Raw genomic sequence first — 12725 nt, 5'->3', positions numbered from 1 at the left:
CAGCCCTTGGAAGTCGGAAGGAACAGGCATGATATTGATTGATTTGGGAGGCCACTGATGAATCAAAACAAGTCTCCAATTTGAGACCAGATTAAGATCCCCTAGTTGTTGTTTTTTTTTTTTTTTAAGATCCCCTAGGTTTGAGGGCATGGATAGGGCAAGTAGGACTTGTAGGAAAAACCAGAAGATGGTAACTGGCTTTCTGTGGGGTTCTGAAAAGGGGTAAACAAAAGCCTCCTGGAGGAGAAGTGGGAAAAAGACTTTGAGAACTGTAAAAAAAAAAAAAAAAAAAAGAAGGAAGGAAAAATTGTTCAAACATAGTAAGTCAACTATACTTCAATAAAATATATATGTTAAGAAAAAAATTTTTTAATTTAATAAGTCGCTCCATACAAAGCCCTGATTCTGGGCCAGTACGTGCACTTGGTCCTCCACTTATGACACCTCAAGATCACTTATGAGACAGGTACCATTAACCTAGTTCAGAGCACTCAGCAGAGCAGTTACAAAGTTGGGACTGGGAGCTGGAGGTCACCTGAAGGATGGGCTGTGAGGGAGGTCTCTGTGCTCATCTAAATTCCTCTGCCTGCTCCCCCATCCCTTTCAAGTCTCCTTCCTCCCCTCCTGTCTTTTGGAGCCTCTAGCCCTGGTTTTTGGGAAGTGGTGCTGGTCAGCCATTGTGTTATTCATGCAGAAGTCGATATCACTTGCAGAAACGCTCGTCCATCCTTAAGCAGCGCAAGAATCTTTTCTGTCAGGCTGTTCTCCAGGCCTCCTCTGCCTCTCATTAATTTTAGTAGGGGCTGCCTGTCTTTCTTCTCTCTTGTTCAGTGCCCTTCTAATCTATTTTTCTGCCCGGGCCTTCTCCCTGACACAGTTTGATTTCCAGGCTGCTAGCGGGCTTCTTTCTGGCTTTGATTTATGTGCGCCGTGTCTGTGCTACATGTCTTTGCCGAACGGATGTGTCTTCGTTACCTTTTTACAGTCCCTTTAAAGACCCACCGGTGCTTGGCAGAACGTCGAAGAAATAATACAGAATAAAAGACAGTTCTGGGGAGCCTGGCTTCTCTGGCTTGATGTTGGAATGAGGGAAGATTTAGAACTCCTCAGGGTACAGGCAAAGAAAAGTGAAGGGCAGATTTTCAGCTGCCTAAGGAGCAGTTTTTGAACTTCTTTTTTTTAATTGATTTCGGGCCCTTCGAAGATAGGCATGAACTGACATGGTTCAGAGTACAATGTGAACGATCTGGGGGCTTAGCTTCAGTGGAGGTTCCTCTGGCACCTGACTTAGCCCCTGCTCTAGCTTTTCCCCCTCATTCTCCCCCGTCTGTCCGTCTTCCCCACCCCCAAAAGAGTCATGGGAGGATTAAACACCCGCAAACCAGACACGTTTCAGACGTTCTTCATTTCACACAGCTGCAGATGGTTTTCAGTGCCCCAGCTTTATTTTATATTTTATTTATAATCCACCAGTCATTATCCAAATGCCTTTTGCAAACCTAAAACTTCTTCACAGAGATCCATGCCCCAAGCTGGGTGAAAATTAATTTAGAAACGAAGTGGGGTGGGGAGCATGGATGAAATGAGCTTCCTTTATCCCCATTTAATTTAGTACAAATTCTTGAGTTTGCTCTGATGCCTTAACCCAATGAACTCAGTAACTGCAGGTAAAAGTTATGGAAAAGTGGTACAAACAGACGAAGAGGGTGTGTGGATGATGTTTTGAGTGAGCTTGCCAAGTTAAAGGGTTCTATTGGTTGACTTGATAGAGACCTTTTGGATGGCTAAGATTCACTTAGGAGGGGCACGTCGAATGTTTGCTCCACTGAATAGTGCAACAGAAAGAGCCATGCAGCCCAACACTGTTCCGGTCCCTGAACAGAGCATTGCAGGGGCGGGAGCCACTGGTTCCTGCCTTTCCCACCTTCTGCAGCTGCATCACACCTCCCAGTAATTACAGTCCTGCAACAGCAGAGGAGGGTAAAAGGAGTCAGTACTTGAAAAAGAAAGGAAGAGCGGTGGATATCCTGGCATGGAACAGGTTAACCTTCGGTCAGAAGGAACATTCCACCGTGCAGAGTGGTCTACTGCCGGAAGATCCCGGATCGCCTCAGCAGCAGTGACTTAATCGGGTGTTTAAGGGGCGGGAGGATGGAGGCAGGTTTGCTTGGCTGGAAGCGGAGCATTTCATTGAACCCCTCTATTTCTCCGTCTACTGAGTGCTGATAATAGCGCCACCTACCTCACAAGTGGATGAATACATGTGAAAAACTCGCACCCCTATCTGGCATCTGCTAGTGCCCTATACCTGTTTGCCGTTGTCCCCTTCCATGATACACATGCAATGTATGCGTGTACACACATGTGTAATATGAGCTGGCGCACTCAATGCTTAGCTGCTATTTGTTTATTTTCAACAAAAATTTACTGAGGTAAAAGGCCAAGGTTGTAAACCAAAAAGATTCTAGTTCAGTTGTCCAGATGCTCATAAAGTAGGAGGACATGAACCTAGAGACAAAATTTGCATATGATAATAGTACAGACTTAAGTGGATACTTATGCAAACATGAGGGAGACTTTAGAAAGATCTACATATGAGGTTGTTAAGAAGGGTTTCCTGGAGGAGGGAGCTAAGCCTTAAAGATGAAGAATTGGGACTTCCCTGGTGGTCCAGTGGTTAAGAATCTGCCTTGCAATTCAGGGGTTGCAAATTTGCTCCCTGGGCGGGGAAGTAAGATCCCACATACCTTGGAGCTACTGAGCTCTCGTGCACATGCTGCACCTAAGAGCCAATGCAGCCAAACCAATAAATAAAAAATAGATTTAAATAAGTAAAGATGAAGAATCAAAGCCCCAGAGAAGTGACTATGAAGCCACATGATTGAATAGTAGAAGATGCAGAAAGAAAACATCAGAATTGCAGAGCTTACAAAAGGTGTGGGAGGGCCAGCAGGCATAGCTGATTCCTCTGGGGCTTTTGCAGGGAGATTGGGTCCTTACAGAGTGAAAATACCAAGAGGGTGGATGTGAGCCAGCCCCCTATTTGGCAGCCTTCCGAGTCTGCATCCCTCTGGTAAGCCCTGTGCAGAGCTGAGCAGCTCTAAGGCTCTTGGTCTCTTTTTTTAATTGACATGTAACAGTATATTCATTTTAGATGTACAAAATAATGGTTCAATGTTCGTATATACTGCAAAAGGATCACCACAATAAGTCTAGTTAACATCCATCACCACAGATAGTTACAATTTTTTCTTGTGATGAGAACTTTAAGATTTACTCTCTTAGCAACTTTCAAATATGTAATATATTATTGCTAACTATACTCACCATGCTGCAGATTACATCCCCATGACTTATTAAGCTTATAACTGGAAGTTTGTGCAGTTTGATCACCTGCACCCATTTCACCCACCCTCCAATCCCTGCCTCTGTAACCATCAATCTGCTCTTTGTGAGTTTGTTTTTTGTTTTTTAAGATTTCAAACGTAAGTGAGATCATACAGCACTTGTCTTTTTCTGTTTGACTTATTTCACTTAGCAGAATGCCCTCAAGGTCCTTCCATGTTGTTGCAAATGGCAAGATTTCCTACTTTTTATGGCCAGGTAATATTCCATTACATGTATTCACTGTATTTTCTTTATCCACTTATCCGTTGATGGACACGTAGGTTGTTTCCTTGTTTTGGCTATTGTCAGTAATGCCTGAAACGCATGTAGGGGGTGCAGATATCTTTTAGATTTAGTACTTTCATTTCCTTTGGATAAATACCTAAAATTACAATTGCTGGATCATATGGTAATTCTATTTTTAATTTTTTGAGGGGGAGACAATTCTGTTTTCCATAGTCGTCACACCAATTTATTCTTTCACCAGTAGTGCACAAGCATTCCTTTTTCTCCACATTCTTGCCAACACTTGTTATTTCTTGTCTTTTTGATAATAGCCTTTCTAACAAGTGTAAAGCTGTGGTTTTTATTTGCGTTTCCCTGATGGTTAATGATGTTGAGCATCTTCTTGTGTATCTGTTGGCCATCTGTATGTTTTCTTTGGAAAAATGTCTGTTCATATCCTCGGATCATTTTTTAATTGGGCTTTTGTTTTGCTATTGAGTTGTATGACCTTTATATTTTGCATATTATCCCCTTATCAGATATATGGTTTGCACATATTCCCTCTTATTCAGTAGGTTGCCTTTTCATTTTGTTGGTGGTTTCATTTGCTGTGCAGAAGTTTTTCAGTTTGATGTAGTCCCACTTGTTTATTTTTGCTTTCATTGCTTTTGCTTTTGGTGTTAAATCCCCCAAATTGTTTGCCAAGACTGATGTCAGGAAGCTTACTGACTGCATTTTCTTTTAGGAGTTTTATGGTTTCAGGTCTTATGTTCAAGTCTTTAATCCATTTTGAGTTGTGGTTATTTTTATAGGCCACATGTAATTCTATTTAAAAGTAGGTGAGAGTGATTTTCGGTAACTTAACGTGCATTTGTATTTCACTTTTAGGCAGAGCTGCCTTGGGCAGCTTTCTCTTCTCAAACCCCTCACCCTGCCCACAGTGATACCCTCACTGGTCCTCCTGCACTCCACACCCCGTCTGCCTCCCCCTCCCACATAGGGGCATCATCCCATGCTCCAAGTGAGCCAGTTTGTCAGAGGCTAGAGAATCACAATCTATCAAGAACCCACAGCTTCTGGCCTTATTTCTCGCTGCTTTCTGTACATCTCCCCAAAGTTGAGAGGCCCCAATCCAAACTCATCCTCTGCCCTCACTCCATCACACTTCTTCCCTTTATTCCTGCACAGACTCAAAGCTTTCGTGTCTCCTTGAAGGCTTTGAGTGCCTCCTTGCTTCATTTTGGGCAGCGTGTGGGATCCTTGTTTTCTGACCAGGGATCGAACCTGTGCTCTCTGCATTGGAAACATTTGTCACTTTTTACCTCTTTTTTTCAGGTTTCTGTCTGTGAGTCTGATTTTCTTTATGAACCACGAGTCTCTTGAGGGCACGATCTGTGTTCTGATCATCTGGGTATATGCCTCCATGATATTTCAGTCTAAATAAAGTAAAAAAAAATTATGGATTATGAATCAATGTGATTACGATTTTTCAGGCCGTAAATGTTAGTTCCCTCTAGAGACACGTGGGGGCGCCTTAACCAAGCAAAATGATGTAAATTCTTACAGATGGATTCCTTTTTAAACTGCTATTTCTTTTTATTCAAGTATAGTTGATTTACAATGTTGTGTTAATCTCTGCTATAGAGCAAAGTGATTCAGATATATATGCACATATATTCCATAATCATTGGAAAAAACCGTGATGCTGGGAAAGATTGAAGGCAGGAGGAGAAGGGGATGACAGAGGATGAGATAGTTGGATGGCATCATGGACTCGATGTACATGACTTTGAGCAAGCTCTGGGAGTTGGTGATGGACAGGGAAAACTGGCGTGCTGCAGTCCATGGGGTCTCAAAGAGCTGGACACGACTCAGTGACTGAACTGATATGCACATATTCTTTTTTAAAAATATTTTTTTTTATTATGGCTTCTCATAGGATATTGAATATAGTTTTCTGTGTTATACAGTAGGGCCCTGCTTTTTTTTTTTATTATCCATTCTCTAAATAATAGTTTGCATCTGCTAATTCCAAGCTCCCACTCCATCCCACCACACTACTCCTTGACGACCACAAGTCTGTTCTCTGTACCCATAATTCGGTGTTTCTAAACTATTTGATTAAGAAAGTTGACCGCCAAAGAATTGATGCTTTTGAACTGTGGTGTTGGAGAAGACTCTTGAGAGTCCCTCGGACTGCAATGAGATCAAATCAGTCAATCCTAAAGGAAGTCAGTCCTGAATATTCATTGGAAGGACTGATGCTGAAACTCCAATCCTTTGGCCACTTGATGCGAAGAACTGACTCCTTGGAAAAGACCCTGATGCTGGAAAAGATTGAAGGCGGGAGGAGAAGGGGACGACAGAGGATGAGATAGTTGGATGGTATCACTGACTTGATGGACATGAGTTTGAGCGAGCTCTGGGAGTTGGTGATGGACAGGGAGGCCTGGCGTGCTGCAGTCCGTGGGGTTGCAAAAAGTCGGATACGACTGAGCGACTGAACTGAACTGAAACTATTTGATAGATGATGGAGCCCCTTCTGAATTCTGTCTCACTGATCATCATGTTGACTGAGTGTGGATGACAAGAAAGGAATTTAAGAAATGATTTAGTGGGTAAAGCCAGAGAGTTAATAAATCAAATCCAAAGGTTGCGTCTGGTCAGAGAGACAAGGCAAAACATAGCACCTGCTTCTCTGAATGAGGGGCCCTATGATCACAGACTATGAATATGACATTGATATCATGGACCTCCAAGTAAAGAATGGCTGGGGGTTGTGTTATGGAATTAATTGCGCCCTGTGGAAATTCCTATGTTGAAGCCCCAACTCCCAGTGGAGTGGTATTAGGAAATGGGGAACTTCGAAGGTTTTAGGTTCACATGAGGTCACGAGGGAGGGGCCCTGTGGTGGGACCTGCACCCTTAAAAGTAGAGAGACCAGAACTGTCTCTCTGCTGTGTGTGGAGACAGTAAGAAGGTGGCCGTCTGCAAGATAGCTGGCCACGCTGGCCCACTGATCTCCAGCTTCCAGCCTCCAGAACTGTAGGAAAATAAGTCTGCTGTTGAACCCCCTAGTCTACAGGGTTTTGTAGGCATCCCAGGCTGATGCAGGCAGACTGTGTGAATGGGAGGGGCTGCCTTTCAAGCTCTTTTTCTTGTCAAGGAAAACTCAATAGATAAGAAAGTGTTGAAACATAAGTCAGGATTAAACAATGGGATTTCAAGCTCCTATCAGATCCTCTGATTTTATTTTCTTAAAGTATATGTGGTGTTTTGAATACTTATCTTGCTTGTCATACAGAAGCACTGTTAGCCTTTGCTTTCCTAACAGGCATATTGGTGTCAAATCTCTTTTGTTAGTTTGTTTAGACCAGAATTTTATTTTGATTAATATTTTTGAATGTAATCCATCCCATTTTTTTTTTTTTTTTTGGTGGTGCCATGCATCTTATGGGATATTAGTTCTCCTACCGGGGATCAGACCCAGGCCACCTGCAGTGGAAGCATGGAGTTCTAACAACTGGACCACCAGGGAACTCCCAATGCTTTCCATCCTTAATGTTGAGACATTATGTGGGAAATGGGCTCTGAGAGCTTTGTTACGTTTTCTTTCTTTCTTTTTTTGCTATTGGTCTAAATGTGCAAAGCGTTAATTATAATTGATCGAGTTGTCTGTACAACAATAGCCATAGAAACTGCCATCCAGGGCACTGGACAGGCCTGGCTTTACATGTGTCAGACCATTGCTTTCCTGATTCCTCCTCACTACCCTGTGTTACTGTAAGACTTCACATTTTTTAAATTTACATGTTTGTTTATTTGAATAAACTGAATTTGAATTAGATGGATATATTGGTAGAGCTCAAAGGTACAATTTAAGGTGGTTTTCAAGCTGAAATGGGGCTTTCCCAGTGGCTCAGCAGGCAAAGACTCTGCCTGTGATGCAGGAGACACAGTAGATTCAGGTTCAATCCCTGGGTCAGGAAGATCCCCTGAATAAGGAAATGGCATCCCAGTCCAGTATTCCCTGGAAAATCCCATGGACAGAGGAGCCTGGCAGGCTATAGTCCAAAGGGTGGCAAAGAGTCAGACACGACTGAGCAACTAAGCAGGCATAAGCTGAAATAGAAACCCTTCCTTTCTGTCCTCCAGCCCTCCTCCCCACTCCTCCATCCTCCCCAATGGGCTGGCTATTGAGTGCCTGTCTCTGTGTGTGGGTGTCTGTGTATAATTACACGGTGCACAAAGACGGGGCTGAGTTTCACATCTTGGTCAACTGGTGTAGCCATGATAACATAAGTGTCTTCTCCCTCATCCTTCTCCTTGGGAACCTCAGGAATCTCAGGGAAGGCTCTGAACTTCCATATGCATAGACCTGCTGAGGGGGTACTGAACCCATGATCTTCAGAAGTAGAGAGGTCTCAGTTTATAGCTACATCACAGATCTTTTCTAAATGTGTGTGTTTCATAACATATCATATAAACTTAGAATAATACAGTGTAATGTTTTACAGCCTGCTTTCCCCCCTAATAAATTGTAAATACTTACATGATGCTGAATATTCTACAAACGATTTGAATGGCAGCATGCTATTTTATTCTATTTTTTAAAAATTGCTGCTATAAGCCCATCTATTTATTTATTTGCTTGTTTATTTTATTGGGGGTACAGTTGTTTCTACAATGTTGTGTTAGTTTTTGCTGTCCAACAAAGTCAGTCAGGTATTTGCAGACATATAGCCCCTTCCTTTTGGACCTCCCTCCATCCCCCACCATCCCATCCCTCTAGTTCATCACAGAGCACCGAGTTGAGCTCCCTGCACTATATAGCGGCTTCCCACTATCTATCTGTTTTATACAACAGCATGCTATTTTATAATACTGCCTTACCATAATTTATTTAACCATTCAGCTCTTAACCGACATTTAAATTGTTCCTAATTTTTAATATGATAAGTAATATCACAATAAGCAACCTTTTGCATAAGTTTTTCTGCACACCTCTGGTATTTCTCTAGGATGAATTCCTAGAAGCAGAGTTGCTGGACCAAAGGATAAGAACATATCTGATGGGCTCTGGTACTTGTTGCAAAATTGTCCTCCAAAAGTGTGGTTCCTTTGGTCTCAAGTATTTTAAAGAGAAAAGGTCTAGGACCTAGGATCAGACTTAGTAATCATCTATCGATATGGTTTCCCTTGTGGCTCAGCTGATAAAGAATCCACCTGCAATGGAGGAGACCCCAGTTTGATTCCTGGGTCAGGAAGATCCCCGGGAGAAGGGATAGGCTACCCACTCCAGTATTCTTGGGCTTTCTTGGTGGCTCAGCTAGTAAAGAATCTGACTGCAATGCGGGAGAGATTCCTGGGTTGGGAAGATCCCTTGGAGAAAGAAACGACTACCCACTTCAGTGTTCTGGCCTAGAGAATTCCATGGATTCGCAAAGAGTCGGACATGACTGAGTGACTTTCACTTTCATCAATATGGTTATTTTCTTCAGGGAGATTAAAATCCCCATTGGATATCTCACATGGTATATGTACATGCAGCTGTATCTGTTGACAAGTTTTTTGGATAAAGACTTCCTTTGCATTCATGACAATGGAGGGAAATGTGGCTGAGATGGGGCTGGGCAGAGGGTGCATGAGGAAATCTTAAGAGTCACTGCAACTTTGCTATGTTTCTAACGGTTCCAGACAGTTCACAGATTGATTAGCAAAAACTCCAGAGAAAGACCCAAATGTTAAAACTTTGAGTTTAGATTACCATTGATTTAAGAAACAGAAGTTTATGAAATGCCCATTTCCATAAGTAGGCTATCTCAGTAAGTCATGCCATGCCCCTTTGGAGCAAAAGTGGGGTGGTCCTCCTGGCCCACCAAGCATCCTCTCCCCTGTTCTCATCTCATGAGAAAGGAATCTCCTTCTCCTTGTCTGCACTGCCTTAAACACAAAGGAAATGCCTCTGACATCCTGCAGTCAGATATTGTTTAGTCGCTCAGTTGTGTCTGACTCTTTGCAACCGCATGAACTGTATAGCTCGCCAGGCTTCTCTGTCCATGGGATTCTCTAGCAAGAATACTGAAATGGGTTGCCATTTCCTCCTGCAGGGGATCTTCCCTACCCAGGGATTGAACCTGCATCTCCTGCTTAGCAGGCAGATTCTTTATCACTGAGTCAACTGGGAAGCCCTGCAGTCAGATAAGCACCCTTGGTTTTCTTCTGTTTTGTAAAAATGTTGCTCACACCCATCTGTTGGCTTTTGTCCTTATCCTCCCCTCCCCTTGCTGACTTGCCGCCATCGCCACTTCCATCACCCCGTTATTGACGGCTCCCATCGTTCACAGCCTGGTGTAAAAGGAAAGAACTGAGTCAGGAATCAAGCCATCCAGGTTCTACTAATCCTTGTCTACTAATCTATCAAATGAAAGCCTGAAGCTAACTAGGGTTGTTTAAGAAAACCCAGAGCTAGACTGACTCTGGTTAAAGCAGCAAAACCATATTTTATTGAGAATTATTGCAACAGAGAAGAAAGACCTGAATGTAGAACCAGACAAATCCAGCATTAACAGTGGGAGTGGGTGGAGTAAGTGGATGGATTCCTAAGAAAAAACACCAGGGGAAGGGGGGATTCTGACTAACCTGCCCCAACAGGATTCTTGCTGAGGGCAGGACAGGGTGATCAAATATCGCCAGGGAGTGGTAGAAGATGAGGAACCTGATCAATATTGAGGGTCATCAGATATGGAGGGTTGGGAGTCTAGCTAAACCAAATCAGCAGTATTTTTGCTAAAATCAGACAACCCAGAGATGAAGATGGAAGTCCTAAAAGTGAGGCCTGAAAAAGTTCAGAGAGCCTGCGTAGGGTTTTATCAAGAAGAGATCTTTGTCAGGATGTTTTCAAACAGTCCTGAGAAGCCCCAGGGGTCCTGAGGAGGGGACTTAGGATTGTGGGTTGCAAGAAGGTGGGGCTGAAGGCCCCGAGCAGACAGACCAGCCTCACCGCCAGCCCAGCAGTTCCTCTCTTACCTTGCTGATCTGTTGGGCTCTAGCCAAAATTCCTGTTTGTGTTGTCAGTAGAACCCTTTCTTCAAACTTAGAAGAACATTAAACCAAAAGGTGTGTGAAGACCCTTCCAGATACATGTTTATAGGACTTGAAGTCAGCCTCCAGCCATTTAAGCACTTTTCTTTCTAACAGACATCTCAGGGAAATTTGCATGAAAGGAAGGGAGGCTTTTTGTGAGTTACGGAAACTCACAATGCTCAGAGTGCCCCTTCCTTCTGTCAGCAGCATCTCCTTCAAGGACACACCCTTCTTAAGCACATTAATACAACCAGACCCAAAACATCTGAGCGCATCTCTCCCGCTTCCTAGAGATGAGTATTCTTCGTTGCTCCTGACTTGCGTTTTAGGGCATCTGTCCTCTGTGGGAGGCCCTGATTATTCATCCATTTCCACAACACATGCTGTAGTATGATTAGAGCCTGTTCTGCAGAAGAGGAAACTGGGGCACAGAAGGAGTGAACGACTGACCTCAAATAGCACGGATTGTCTCTCAGGGGGAGAGAATCAGGGCTGGCGCTTCCCCAAATCAGTTCCCTTCCTGCTAAATGCCATCCTGCTCATTTCTCTTTTCTGATCTCTTGATGGCACCGAGTGCTTCTGTCTTTTGATTTTACTCGTCTGGGAAGCCAGCCCATCACAGTTTGGCTGCAGCACACAAGGGGGCAGCCTCTAGGCTGGGAGGGCAGGGCTCAGAGCTGAAAGACACCCCTCTCTGGCATGCTTGGGAGAGTGACAACACCTTTCCTGTGTGGTTGGGTCATAGGAGATGGTCAGTGGGGTCTGACCATGTTGCTCCACCTTTACCCCTTGTTTTTGTTGCCATGGGGACAGTCATGGGCTGTGGTAAGAAGATATCACAGAATATTCTGGAGGCAACCTAGATGTTGATTGCATCTCAAATAACATTTAAACTCATCGTCATCAGTCATGACCTAAAAGTCCAGTCATTTGCAAGAGTTTTTTTTTTTTTAAGTTAATAGATTTTACAGTTCCAAAAGTTTAACTTTCAATCAAGAGGGAAAGTCCAAAGAACTCAACAAAGGTTTTATCATAAGAGCACCCCCAAAGGTTTTCATTTTGTGGCATACAGAGAAAATACTAATACCGTATTCATACAGTATACTGGCAAAGCCACCGGCCACCAACTCAGGGTGACCACCTCAAGGAAGGTCAACTCAGTCTACCTTGCAGTCCAGCTGACCACCTAGAGGCTGAAGGGGTCCACATCTAATCCCACCTGTAAAGAAAAGAATGTTGCCCATCATTCAAATTCTGTAAGGATCAAGCCATCAGCCACTGCAGGGCATCCTGGGAGGAACTGAGTTTGGCAAAGCCCAGGAAGCATTCTGTGCTTGGGAGACACATCCTTAGATGGATAAGATGCATATTCAAGGAAAAACTTCAGTAACTGTGGATTCTTGCATCTTCCCATATAGAGAAAAGCACTAGAATCATTAACTTGAGATATCTGTGTGTGTGTGTGTGTGTGTGTGTGTATGTGTGTGCACATGAGCATGCAATTAGCAGTTATCTTTTACCAGGATGTATGCTTGACTACACGTATTTCCCAGCCAGAAAAAAATTGAATACATCCTGGCTCCTCACCTATCTCTACAGAGCAGTTCCTCAGAGCTGTCTGAGAGGCTTGTCTCCTGGGCTATCAGTTCAGTTCCTCAGTCATGTTTGACTCTTTGCAACCCCATGAATCACAGCACCCCAGGCCTCCCTGTCCATCACCAACTCCCGGAGTTTACTCAAACTCATGCCCATCGAGTTGATGATGCCATCCAGCCATCTCATCCTCTGTCATCCCCTTCTCCTCCTGCCCCCAATCCCTCCCAGCATCAGGGTCTTTTCCAATGAGTCAACTCTTCGCATGAGATGGCCAAAGTATTGGAGTTTCAGCTTCAGCATCAGTCCTTCCAATGAACACCCAGGACTGATCTCCTTTAGGATGGACTGGTTGGATCTCCTTGCAGTCCAAGGGACTCTCAAGAGTCTTCTCCAACACCATAGTTCAAAAGCATCAATTTTTCGGCGCTAAG

General features: G+C 43.7%; 1 long non-coding RNA gene across 2 annotated transcripts; it reads right to left on the bottom strand.

Annotated features, from left to right (window-relative positions):
• Positions 1 to 1423: 1423 nt before the first annotated feature.
• LOC139036554 (uncharacterized) lies at positions 1424 to 10815 on the bottom strand. Of its 2 annotated transcripts, XR_011489342.1 has the most exons (3): positions 10642 to 10815; positions 4935 to 5048; positions 1424 to 1962 (listed from the first exon to the last, which is right to left on the bottom strand). It is a non-coding gene; the product is annotated as an uncharacterized lncRNA (long non-coding RNA). The 2 variants fall into 2 exon arrangements; XR_011489341.1 differs by having other exon boundaries at positions 1424 to 5048.
• Positions 10816 to 12725: the final 1910 nt, after the last annotated feature.

The sequence above is a fragment of the Odocoileus virginianus genome, chromosome 9 (genome assembly GCF_023699985.2).
Source record: "Odocoileus virginianus isolate 20LAN1187 ecotype Illinois chromosome 9, Ovbor_1.2, whole genome shotgun sequence".
Classification (NCBI taxonomy): Eukaryota; Metazoa; Chordata; class Mammalia; order Artiodactyla; family Cervidae; genus Odocoileus; species Odocoileus virginianus.
This window is presented reverse-complemented; position numbering and strand designations above follow the sequence as displayed.